General features: G+C 44.1%; 1 protein-coding gene across 1 annotated transcript in view; it reads right to left on the bottom strand.

Moving 5' to 3' along the window:
- Window positions 1–13,780, bottom strand: part of LOC308674551 (transmembrane protein 132B-like) — a gene marked incomplete at its 3' end in the record, with an annotated part of 54,822 nt that overhangs the window by 40,582 nt on the left and 460 nt on the right. The window lies entirely within an intron of this gene.

Raw genomic sequence — 13,780 nt, 5'->3', positions numbered from 1 at the left:
AAAAGTGCGCAAAATGTATATTCTATCCAAGATGATTACATGGAAGTCATTCATAAGAGGTTATTGTTGATTTGTAAAGTGACACAATGCTTCAAGGGAGGCATCCTTGTGGCTTTCTCTAATATGTTCAGCCCCCTCATTATCGCCTCTCCCTGCACCAAGCTAAGCTTGGAAAGACAGGAAGAAATAGTGAAAAGAACGGGACGCATTCTTCACCAAACAGGCTTTGTGCTGGACACTGAAAAGCTATTTTATTGCCCAACGTCTTCCCTTGCTCTTTCCTCCAGCTACTTCAAACTCATGCTGTATAATTGATAAAGCTAAAAAATAGCCCTTGTACACACACACACACACACACACACACACACACACACACAACCCTCCCCTCCATATGTGTTTCATTAATGATAAAAAAGGCCTTTGATTGTGTTGAATGGGTCAAGGTGTGGAATGTCCTTTGTCCTTAAGCATGAGGTAGAAAACCACAGTCCAGAGTGAAAACGTGGTGAAACTGGCTCCAGGTTGGCAGAGAGAGACAAGGGGATATATTCTCTGTCCTTTTTTAGTCAAACTAAATGCTGGATGTATATATGAAAGGAAGCTTGATTGGAAGAAAATGTATGTGCTATTAAAATTGGGAGTTAGACATATCTATCATCCGTGCTGTGCTAATTACACTATTCTGATGGAATGGAAATGATTTGCTAGTTTCAGTAATGAGAGACAAGGAGGATGGTGGTGGCGGGGGGGGGGATGGGACTAATATAACAAAGGTCAAATTAGTGACAACAGGTATTAACCAGCCTTAAAAAAATACCAGAGTCGTGGAGAGCATCTTCCTTTAATAATCAATGATCAACGTTCAAGGCTCTAGCAATCAAGAAATACATTGCCGATTAGCATGTGGTAGGACAGCCATTAAGGCCTTGGGGGGAAAAATACATCCAGCTTCTCTGCTGCATTTATATCTAGACAGATCAAAATGAGGCAAGCAACAATCACCTTCCATGAAGTGGAAAGTTGGAATTTGAAGAAACAAGGTAGGTGGTGAATGTTGAACTATGGTGTTGTATACTCTTCTGGATGCTGTAGACAACAAATGGATCATAGATCTGATCGATCCACAGTTTTTTAATCTCCAAAGTCACTTTTTCAAGCTCCAAATGTAATCCTGAATCTAAATGGCCTAGCTAGCCCAAGCAAATAATACAGCCCTTGAAAGCCCCTCTTAACATTCAGCTTGTCACACTTCCATAAAGTGGGGATCCTTGGTGGTCTCTGAGCTTGGTTGTTTCCTTGCGGATGTTTCATGACCCCACCAGGTCACATCATCAGTGTTAGAAGGGAGTGAGGCTTGGTCTCTCTTTATATACTTTGCCCCTTCTAGCACTATGATGTTACCTAGTCGGGTAATGAAACATCTGCAAGAAAACCACCAAGCTCAGAGAGCACCAAGGACCCTACGGTCCTCCTCCTCCTCCTCCTCCTCCTTCTCCTCCTCCTCCTCCTCCTCCTTCTCCCTGCATATCTCACTAACACCAAGGACCCTACAGTTCAACAACCCTGAGCTACAAATATTCCCTTCTGTTGGCAAACACGGTCGTAATTGTATGCAGGTCAGGTTGATGGATTTCAAGGAGGCCTATCAAATGAAACGGCCTAGGATTGCAATGCAAATCTGGGCATATTTATTCAGAGGTTTTGTGGTGGATTTACAGCACTTGTCCATATGAATAGACAGAGAACTGTAGAAAAGAATCCAAGAGAATCTTCATTCCTTGGGCATCGTCTGCCTTCTTTCTGAAGTAGAAGCTGTGAACAGCTTTTACCCGGCTACTACAGATGGCTGAATTCACCCAGGGTAAAATCCCAGAAGTCTTGGGGAAAAAATGTAACCCTTTTAGAAGGCTGTGTTCTGAAGTGCTTTCTAATATCCCCCAAAACAAGACATGAATAAATCCAAGGGAATGAGACAGTAATGGCAGGCGTGTCAACAACAGCTGGTTTACTTATAAAATTTAAATCAACTCTGGGCATATTGAAGGTGAAACCCAATATAGAATCTTTAGAAAAGACCTGGTGAATTCAGTAACGATCCTTTGGGGATTCTTCCTCGGCTATGTTCGCCCGATAGGTGTGTTTGATCTCCTTATCTATCAGCATAAATGCTTTATTGCCTCGGAGGTCTTAGAAGATCTTTTCCCTTACCCGATCTAAAGAGTTTATCTAAAGCAGAGGTCAAAAATGCTGGCCGCTGAATCAGATGCAGCTTAAAAGATGACATGTAGGTTCAAAAAGAGACCAAAAGCGGCAGCACGGTTACTGGTGGGACAATATTGGAAGAAGGATAGTTTGCCCACTGTAGAAGAATGGGTGTTTAAAGTTTCGAATCTTGCAGAAATGTCTAAGATTTCTGCTTATTTGAAAGATCATTCACAGGAAAGATATATTTCAGTTTGGAGGAGATGGATAAATTATATTCAGAACAAGTATGGGACTAAAAAGTTCCATTTAGCTTATGAGTAGATTTTAGTGGGATATTGTTATTGGTACGTTGTTTGTAGTTATGTTAAAAGAGAGTTAAAGCGCATTATGAATTTGGTTAATTGTATATTATGCATAATTTTTATTTAGAATATGATTATTGTAACTATAATCCTGTATTTAGCTCTGGGAAGTGGGGGGGGGGAAGTGGGTGGGTTTGGGGTGGGAGGGATTTGGGGATATATTGTAAAATTTTGTTTTTGTAAAACTCTTTAATAAAAAAAAAGAGACCAAAAGCTCTAAATATTGTCCGCAGCTTCAAATGGAGCCGTCAAATCTGCAGATGGGTGGGGAGGGGACAAGAATCCAAGGACTGGGGTGAAAGGAAGGGAGAATTTCACTAAAACATTTGGAGACAGAATCCAAAAGGAAAAAAGGCTCTTTCTCCATAGAATCAATTTTCAAAGGGTCAGGTGAGAAGGTGTTATAAGAAACACCCTTTGCACAGCATTGCCAAAATGAAAAAACACACACACACACACACACCATTGGATGAAGAGATAATCAAGGGAATGCTGGACTGTGCTGCAACGGACAGGCTTACGTGGAGAATCGAAGAAAAAGAAGACCCCGAATGTTTTCAGACATGGAACTTATTGTTGTGATTCAGGGTCAGCCTGTGGGTCCGGCAGCCGGGTCGGATGACTCGGATGACTCAGACGAGGGGGAGGAGGAGGGTGTCGAAGACGAACTTGCTGAGGATGGCTTGGAGGCTTCGCAGAGCCCCCAGCCAAGCCCCTCTTCTCAGCTGCGCGAGCCCGACAGTGCGGATGATGATGACCCACAGCTGGCCCTGTTCAAGGACGCCCGACGCAGGAGGCAGTCAAGCAGGAGCAAGCAGAGAAAGGCTGTGGGACTCCTCGGAAGGAGGCACAGGGAGGCCACGCCCTGAACTCTAATAAAGGGAGCGTTTGGGGAAGGGCTGGTTGCTGAAAGCAACCGCTCCATTTGAGGATCAAAGTTCCGGTATCGTGTTTCATGTTCTGTTGTTTGTTTGTGAATTAAACTTGGCAGACGTTTTCCAGCCTCAGACGTTTTCCAGCCTCTGCCGTTTGTACAGGGGTTGCCTTCCTGCAAGGCCGGTAGCAGGCTGGTACAGAACACTTATTTTATCAATGGCTGGAAAAACAAGATAGAGAAACGAGAACTTAACTTCTGTTACTAAGCAAAAATTAACCCAGACAACACGTTGCTCATTAAGCACTAATGAATTGTAAGAATAGAAAATTAATCAAATACTTTGAGAAGAAAAAAAGAAAAGAAAAGAAATAACCAACTGGGCTCTCGCCTTACAGAAGTTGAGACGCCAGCTTTTTCAGCCACAAAGCAAAGTAGAAAAAAGACGGCCCAAACGAAAGAGATCCTTTTTACTGGTAGTCCTCGGTTTACGACTACAACTTAGCCCAAAATTTGACGTGAGAAATGTGTTAAGTGAGCTTTGCCCCGTTTTACGAATTTGCTTGGCACATTTGTTAAGCGAATCACTGCAGTTGTTAAATTAAAGGTAAAGGTTCCCCCGCACATGCGTGCTAGTCGTTTCCGACTCTAGGGGCCGGTGCGCATCTCCGTCTCAAAGCCAAAGAGCCAGCGCTTGTCCGAGGACGTCTCCGTGGTCATGTGGCCGGCATGACTAGACGCCAAAGGCGCACAGAACGCTGTTACCTTCCCACCGTAGTGGTCCCTGTTTTTCTACTTGCATTTTTACGTGCTTTCGAACTGCTAGGTTGGCAGAAGCTGGGACGAGTAAGAGGCGCTCACTCTGTTACGCGACACTCGGGATTTGACCCGCCAAACTGCCGACCTTCTGATCGACAAGCTCAGCGTCCTAACCCACTGAGCCACCGCGTCCCTCGTTGTTAAATTAGGGACACCATTTTTTAAGTGGACCCGGCTTCCTCGCTTGGCTTTGCTTGTCAGAAGGTCGCAAAAGGGGATCACGTGACCCCGGGGGACGCTGCAACCGTCATAAGTACATGCCAATTGCCAAGTGTCTGAATTTTGATCACGTGAGCCACGGAAAGGCTGCAAAGGTCGTAAGCGCGAGAAACGGTCACAAGTCCCTTTTTTGCCATTATAACTTTGAATGGTCACTAAACGAACTGTTGCTAATTGAGGACTACCTGTATTTATTTATTTTTTATATCCTTCTCAGAAAGATGGTGACTTAAGACTCTTGGTTGTTGTTTTCTTTTATAAAATCTCTGTTTCAGTCGAGGTTGCAGGCCAAAACAGCACCCTGGCAGATAATAACAGAGCAAAAAAATGGCAAGCAGATTTCACACACACAGAGACACACACACACACACACACTTTAGCGTGGCCAGCAATTGGAAAAACAACTAAAGATGTTGAAGCTCTTTGCTGCTCTAAAGCAGCGGCTTTGTTTACTTTCTGAGCAAGTTCACCTCTCCTTACCAGCAAGTAAAGTGGGCCGCGGGGAATAAAAAGGCTTCCAAAATTCTATTTTTAACATCGGATTCATCAGCGTGCAATTTACCATCACAGCATCCCTGTCTCTTGACACTTGTTATTTCTATTTTGTGTGCATGTATCCTGATGTTTGACGTGAACGGTTTGATTCTCCTTTTACTTGTATTAGCTTCGGAGGGGAGGGAGGGAGGGAGGGGGGAAGAAGTGACTTTGGGCTCAGCCGGAAAAGACGGAGTGATTGACACTCAGAGACAGAAAGGTGTTATTTTTATTCTTTAGATCGTATCCCGTCGTATTAATGATTCATTGGATTGGTGTTCCGTATTTCCTCCCCCCCCCTGGAAAAATTCAAGAGAGCTCAGGGTCTTCTGCTCCTTCTCAAAAAAAAAAGAGACACTCCACCCCCCCAAAAAAATCGGAGAGATTTTTGAGAGATCTTTTCACAAGCCCATGTTTGAAATTGCAAACTAACTGAGCCATTAACTACATCAAACCTAACATTAAAATATCCCTTCCAAATCAGCGATATGCCAGGTCTGGAGAACAAGCCTTAGGCTTACTGCAGTATTAAAGGGGCTAAGGAGCTAAGAAGGAATTTCCTGAGAGTGAAAACAATTAATCAAATGGAACAGCTTGCCTCCGAGTTGTGGTTGATCCATCACTGAAGGTCTTCAGGAAAAGATGGGACAGCCATTTGTCCCGAATGGAATAAGGTCTCCTGTCTTGGGCGGGGGGGTGGACTAGAAGACCTCTAAGATCCCTTCCAGCTCTATGATTCTATGATACGTTTCCAGGACTTCTGAAATTCATTCAGTAAATTTTATCAGCAGTTTCTGAGCCTGTCAAGAGCAGATGAGGGACAGGATGCTTGAAAAGAACAAAATCTACCCCTGTCCTAGACACACACACACACCTCAAAAAAAAGATGATAAATGAATAAGGCATTAGAGACATTAATCTTGGGCAGATGTTTGAAGAACCTGGATGGGGAAAAGCTCTCCACTGGACCAATATGTTGGAACAGCTGCTCTGATATTTTTAAGATAATTATATTTGGCAACTTAATGATTTCGAAGGTGACTGTTCTGAAAATCTGGCACATACACACACAAAAATGGGGAATAGTTCCAAACTATCCTTTGGAAGATGTAGTTCTTCTTTCCTTGAGACTAGCACGAGTCCTGACCCCTGATATTTTCCCACATGCTCAACAGCTGTTCCACGCCTGGATCCATCCCCATCCCAAAGTCTTTTGTGAATGTGTTAGAGACAAACCAGTTTGTTTCCAGATCCAGTTCAAGGTGTTGCTTTTGAATTAAAGTCCTGCGTGACACAGGGCGGGGGGCTGGATGATTTGACTGTTGTTAAAATGATTATTATTTGACCATATCTTCTTGATGACCTCTTCTTGTCCCACTAGATCCGGCAAAAAGGACCTGCTGAGGGTTGCATCAGCTAGAGAGCTGCATTTGGGGTGGGGTATGTGTGTGTGTGTCACATGTTGGATCTCCTCTACTGTGGCACTCACTTTGTAGAACATCCTTTCCTCTGGAGTAAAGGCTGGTTACTTCACGTTTGATCTTCTGGAGGTCTCTTAAAACTTGGTTGCACTATTAGGCCTGGGTAGCCAGAGGCACCGTGGAATTATGGACTTGGTTCCGTTATTATTAACCTCTCCTCACCTAATATTTTTTCTTGTTTAGCTTTGTCTTTTATATGGGGTTTATGGAGAGGAGGAGGAGAACTGTGGGGTCCTTGATGTTCTCTGAGCTTGGTGGTTTTCCTGCAGAGGTTTCATGACCCAACTAGGGAATATCATCACTGCTATCAGATTATCCCTGTTCCCTTCTAGCACTTCCTTCCTGCCTCCTCCTCCATTCCACAAACCCCACTCCCTTCTAGCACTCATGATGTTCCCTAGTTGGGTCATGAAATGTCTGCCAGAAAACCACCAAGTTCAGAGAGCATCAAAGACCCCACAGTCGTCTTCCTTCCTTCCTTCCTTCCTTCCTTCCTTCCTTCCTTCCTTCCTTCCTTCCATCCTTCTTTCCTTCCTCCTCTCCCTCCTCTTCTTCCTCCTCCATTCCACAAACCCCACTCCCTTCTAGCACTCATGATGTTCCCTAGTTGGGTCATGAAATGTCTGCCAGAAAACCACCAAGTTCAGAGAGCATCAAAGACCCCACAGTCGTCTTCCTTCCTTCCTTCCTTCCTTCCTTCCTTCCTTCCTTCCTTCCTTCCTTCCTTCCTTCCTTCCATCCTTCTTTCCTTCCTCCTCTCCCTCCTCTTCTTCCTCCTCCATTCCACAAACCCCACTCCCTTCTAGCACTCATGATGTTCCCTAGTTGGGTCATGAAATGTCTGCCAGAAAACTACCAAGTTCAGAGAACCCCAAGGACCCCTCATTTCAACCCTGAGCTACAAATATTCTCCTTTATTATTATGGGCTGGTTTAAATGAATAGCTATTACAGTCTATATGAGCCAGTCTCAGGGGCTCTCTAACACTTCCTATAAAAATCTGTGTACAAATCAATACTATGGATGCATTTCCCCCATATACGTAGCTTTCCTTTTATGTGAGTGCTATGCATTCAAAGACGTAATAATGGAGAAATAGCTCTCTTCATCCTTTAATTCTGAAATGCAGAGGGAGACAATTAGCCCTTACTAATAAGGTTTACACACTGCCACAGATAAGACAGAATTGTCATTTTTACTGTCTGGTCTGTTATTTTCCAAGCCGGATTTAATTCACAATAATGTTGTAATATCTGCAATTTCTTTGCCGGTTTACAAATAATACCCTTTTGACGAGACCTCAGGTTCAGATTCCTGCCCTTTGCAGCTGAGCCACAGAAGTGGAATGCCAAGCTAATTGGCAATAAAGCTAAAAGCAACTGTCCAAAAATTGCGTAGGGAGAAATATATTATCAACACAGCACCAGCCAAACTCTCAGCCAACTGTTAAGAAGTGCAAATACTTGGGGGGAGGGGGAAAGAGCTCAAGTTTGGGCACTTGATGAGGTTTTTCTCTTATTTTTTTTCCCTTTGACTGCTCATTTTGTTTTATTAAAGGACTGGCACATCTCTGATACAACAGAAATAATTTTCAGGCGAGGTCGCACTAAAACAAAGGACAGCTTTTAGCCAGCCGAAAGAACTCTCCTCCGTAAGAAGGTCAGCCAGCCAAAATTGGATCCAAATGGGGACTTACACAGGCTAAGCACAGAAGTTGTGGGGTTTGCATCACAGTCTCGTTTTGTTTTGCGCCTTCCCTTCAGAGGCCCGACGTGCCCGGTCATCGTATTCGGTTTACAGGCTGACCGACCCAATCAGATGCGAAGTCGCGCAAAGTCATTAGGAACACCAAAAAGCGAGATAAACTTTTCCCGACTGGTTGGGAAAGGATGGACCTGGGTGAAATTAGACACAATGAACTGACCGATCCGATGCTAGGCAGCGCATCAAATGAGAATCTGGGCTGGTGCCACTCGAGAGAGAATAGAGGGCGAGGGCAATGCTTCAGAGGGACAGCCTTGATAAGCAGGCTTGGAAAGATTGAGAGAAGAGAATATTGGTAGCTCAGGGTTGAACTGTGGGGTCCTGGGTGCTCTTGGAGCTTGCTGGGTTTCTTGCAGACATTTCATGACCCAACTAGAGTACATCACCAGTGGGAGGAAGAGGAGGAGGAGGCCGTCTGTGGGGTACTTGGAGGAGGAGGAGGAGAGGAGGAGAAGGAGAAGGAGGTGGTCTATGGGGTCCTTGATTATTTTCTTGCAGACATTTCATGATCCAACTGGGGTACATCACCAGTGGTAGAAGGGAGGAGGAGGAGGAGGAGGAGGAGGAGGAGGAGGAGGAGGAGGAGGAGGAGGAGGAGGAGGAGGTGGTGGTTCATGGGATCCTTGATTATTTTCTTGCAGATGTTTCTGGAGTGGGAGACGGTGGAGGAGGAGGAGGACTGTGGGATCTTGGTGCTGTCTGAACTTGGCTGCTTTCTTACAGATGTTTCATGACCCAACTAGGTAACCTCATCAGTATTATAAAAAATCAAAGTTTACCCTCATGGAAAGAAGATTTGGAAAGAATCTTTGAAAAAGGAGACACACTCCCACGTTCCCGTTATCCCCCAATGGGGCCAGGGATAAGTTATGGACATGCCTAAGTCATCATTTCTATAGCTTTGAATAAACTGAATAAAACAAGGAAAGAAAAAACAACAACATTGGGATTAGGGCCATTGCAGGAACGAAAACGATTCTTCCCCGAACAGTAGAAATTCTTCAGCTTTTTTTTTTTTGGACCAAAGCCCACCCAGAGCTAGTAACCCGTTTTCATACTCACTCTGCCTATATATCATCAGTGAAAGATATTCTCCAGCAGTTGCATTACCCCCTGAACAGCGATACCTGGAAGCATTTTGCCTACTTCTGCCCAAATATGCCAAAACTGATGTACTCAGCAATTCCCCCCCTCCCCCCCCCAAGCTTGAGTTATTGAAGGCGGCTTCTTTTAAGGGTCATTTTTCCTGGCTGATCTTGTCAGCAGTTCAGCCTTTGGGCAGCTTTAAAATGGATTGGGGTACGTGTGTGTGTGTGTGTGTGTGTGTAGAAATACCATTATTCAATTTCCCATTTAAAAGAAGACTTACTGGAGTATATAAGACCATCCACGTTTCGAAGTGATTCACAATATTAGCCCACCATTACTCAAAAGAAACAGCCCCTTTGTAAGGGGGGGGGAGGAAAACCGGATTTCCAAAGGCAGGGATGAAAAGATTTATGGAGTACGGATCGTCCTCAACATACGACCCCAATTGTATTTTATGACCCTTTTTACTGTGGTTCTTAAGTGAATCACGGCAGAGGTTCACTGAATCGTGCAGAAAGTCACTCCCCTTTGACTTTCCTTGTCAAGAAGCCAGCTAGGAAAGCCACAAACAGCAATCGTGTCCATCAACGCACACACGACTGGGGCACAAATTTGTGCTTCGTGAGTGCGCATGACACAGGATCACTTTAACGCAGATGTTTCTGCTCTTCACACTTTGGGTGGAAATGCAGCTTTGTCCCATTCCTCTGTCCGGAAACTGTCATTTTACACTGGATGGATTTGAGGCTGGCTGTCAACATTTCTTCTAAAAATAAGTCAAGAAAGCGAATTGGCTGCTGAAACGTCGGGCCCAAATTGCCCTGTGTAGTCTATGGGATAATTGCCAGGCCAGGATACTGCAACTCCTTTGGAATTGATCGGAGGTAGGCCCCCATGCCAAGAAGATTGGAAAAGTGCTTAGTGTGTTAATAATGGCATATAGGTATCCGGCAGGAGGCAACCGATTGAGCTGTTAACTCTTGGCTGGTCAACTTGGTCTCTTCTTATTCTGCCGTTGAGCTCTTTCGGTCAAGATTCAGCCCAGCCACAGATGTGATAGTTAATTTCTCAAGCAGTTGGTGAAAAACAGTAGGATAGGAGATCTGACAGTTTCAAAAATGAAAGAGAAATGGAGACAGACTGGCCAGCTCAAAAGAGCAGGCTGAGCAAGACGACACTATTGCTTGGTGGAGAAGTCTCCTTTGCGTCACAACAGGGGCTGAAATTTCAGGCATCGCTCTGCTACATTCCTTCAACAAGTATTACTTATCCCTAATTTCCGAATTTTATTTTATTTTTACCAACTTGGTTAAGTGGCTCCTTCTGGCCTGCGGCATAAAGCTTGATGGAAGTTTTTGAACTGCAGACTTTTTTAAATGCCAGCTGGAAAATAGCTGGAGAATAGCAGGCTAGGTGGAACGTGGTCTACAACATGTTCAGGAGAACTTTTACCTCAGTGGTTACATCTCTCCCTTTGTAGGCAGCAGGTCCCAGGTTAAGTTCTCTGTATCTACAACTCGAAGTTTTGTTTGAACTTATTATGGACCAGAAACAGCCCAGCTTAACACCTTGAACTGTTCTAACATGCCAAAGCAACAAAAATGATTAGGGGGCTGGAGGCTAAAGCATATGAAGAATGGTTGCAGGAATTGGGTATGTCTAATTTAATGAAAAGAAGGACATGGTAGCAGGGTTCCAGTATTTGAGGGGCTGCCACAAAGAAGAGGGGGGACAATCTATTTTCCAAAGTGGAATAGAATAGAATAGAATAGAATAGAATAGAATAGAATAGAATAGAATAGAATAGAATAGAATAGAATAGAATAGAATAGAATAGAATAGAATAGAATAGAATAGAATAGAATAGAATAGAATAGAATGGAATGGAATGGAATGGAATGGAATGGAATGGAATGGAATGGAGTGGAGTGGAGTGGAGTGGAGTGGAGTGGAGTGGAGTGGAGTGGAGTGGAGTGGAGTGGAGTGGAGTGGAGTGGAGTGGAGTGGAGTGGAATGGAATGGAATAGACTGGACTGGATTAGACTAGACTAGACTGGACTGGACTGGACTGGAATGGAATGGAATGGAATAGACGAGACGAGACGAGACGAGACAAGATGAGACTGGACTGGACTGGACTGGAATGGAATGGAATGGAATAGACGAGACGAGACGAGACGAGACAAGATGAGACTGGACTGGACTGGAATGGACTGGAATGGAATGGAATAGACTGGAATGGATTAGACTAGACTAGACTAGACTAGACTAGACTGGACTGGAATGGAATGGAATGGAATGGAATGGACTGGAATGGACTGGAATGGAATAGACTAGACTAGACTAGACTAGACTAGACTAGACTAGACTGGAATGGAATGGAATGGAATGGAATGGAATGGAATGGAATGGAGTGGAGTGGAGTGGAGTGGAGTGGAGTGGAGTGGAGTGGAGTGGAGTGGAGTGGAGTGGAGTGGAGTGGAGTGGAATGGAATGGAATAGACTGGACTGGATTAGACTAGACTAGACTGGACTGGACTGGACTGGACTGGACTGGAATGGAATGGAATGGAATGGAATGGAATGGAATGGAATGGAATGGAATAGACGAGACGAGACGAGACGAGACGAGAGAAGATGAGACTGGACTGGACTGGACTGGACTGGACTGGAATGGAATGGAATGGAATGGAATAGACTGGAATGGATTAGACTAGACTAGACTAGACTAGACTGGACTGGAATGGACTGGAATGGACTGGAATGGACTGGAATGGAATAGACTAGACTAGACTAGACTAGACTAGACTAGACTAGACTAGACTAGACTAGACTAGACTAGACTAGACTAGAATAGAATAGAATAGAATAGAATAGAATAGAATAGAATAGAATAGAATAGAATAGAATAGAATAGAATAGAATAGAATAGAATAGAATAACAGAGGTGGAAGGGACCTTGCAGGAGTCCCTACACCATTTCTGACAGATGGCAGTCCAGTCTCTTCTTGAAAGTAGCAGAAGGCAAGACAAGAAAAAACAGGTCGAAACTAATCAAGGAGAGATCCTACCTAGAACTAAGGAGAAATTTCCTGAAAGTGAGAACAATTAATCAGTGGAACTCCTTGCCTCCTGAAGTTTTGAGTGCTCCATCACTGGAGGTTTTTAAGAAGAGATTAATGATCATTTGTCCGAAATGGTGTGGGGTCTCCTGCTTGGACTAGAAGACCTCCAAGGTCCCTTCCAACTCTGTCATTCTCTTATTCTGCCGCTTGATGTTTGAAGAGCCAGATGCCAAGTTTAAAAGACTTTGAGAAATTCTGCACATGACTCTTATAGATACAAGTTGCTGCATTTGTTCAGATGACAATTAGCATTTTCTGGCATGCCAACCCTTGCTTGAAATGGAAATGTCTGTTGCTCTGTTCCTGGGCAACTTCATTGCTTCTCTTTCTTGGCAGCCAACTCTCCCTAATAATTGATTCTTCCAACATCTGGTGCACAGATTAACATGTGAGGGCTAATGGTCCCAAAATGGAACGGCAATTCATTTTCATTGGGCTTAATAAAATAACCAACGGAGGTGAGGGACCCACGGTGTCAGGAATACTTTAAAAACCAGCTTCTCTCTCCTCCTACAAAGCAGCAAAGAACCAACTGACTGCATTACGAATGATTACTCGGTCAAAAGGACTTGCTTCTCCAGAAAGATAATTAAATGTATAGCTAATAGGGCCAATTTTCTAGCTTACGAACTCACGGGGTGCCAGGTTCCCACTTCCACATTGATCTGTAATAAAACTCATTTCATTATGCTTGGTTTAATCCCTCAGTAGAAACCTAGTGCGACTTGTCTCTCACAACATCCATCCATTCACCTCTAGGACACATGCCCAACATTGTGGAGATGGTGCTGGGTCACAAGAATTCCTCCTTTTGATGTTCCTTACCATCAGGAAGTTAGAGTAGAGTAGAGTAGAGTAGAGTAGAGTAGAGTAGAGTAGAGTAGAGTAGAGTAGAGTAGAGTAGAGTAGAGTAGAGTAGAGTAGAGAGTAAAACAGAACAGAGCAGAGCAGAACAGAACAGAACAGAGCTGGAAGGGACCTTGGAGGCCTTCTAGTCTAGTCCCCTGCTCAAGCAGGAGAACCTACACCATCTCAGACAGGTGATTGTCTAGCCTCTTCTTAAAAATCTCCAGTGATGGAGCACCCACAATTTCTGGTGGCAAGCTGTTCCACTGGTTGATTGTCCTCATTGTCAGGAAGTTTCTCCTTAGTTCCAGGTTGCTTCTCTCTTCGATCAGTTTCCAACCCTTGTTTCTTGTCCTGCCCTCTGGTGCTTTGGAGAATAATTTGACCCCCTCTTCTTTGTGGCAGCCCCTCAGATACTGGAGTACTGCTATCATGTCTCCCCAATTTCGTCTTTTCTTTAGA

This window comes from Vipera berus (assembly GCF_964194415.1).
Source record: "Vipera berus genome assembly, chromosome: 14".
In the NCBI taxonomy this organism is placed as follows: domain Eukaryota; kingdom Metazoa; phylum Chordata; class Lepidosauria; order Squamata; family Viperidae; genus Vipera; species Vipera berus.
Note: the sequence above shows the minus strand (reverse complement) of the source record. Positions and strands in the feature narration are given on the sequence as shown.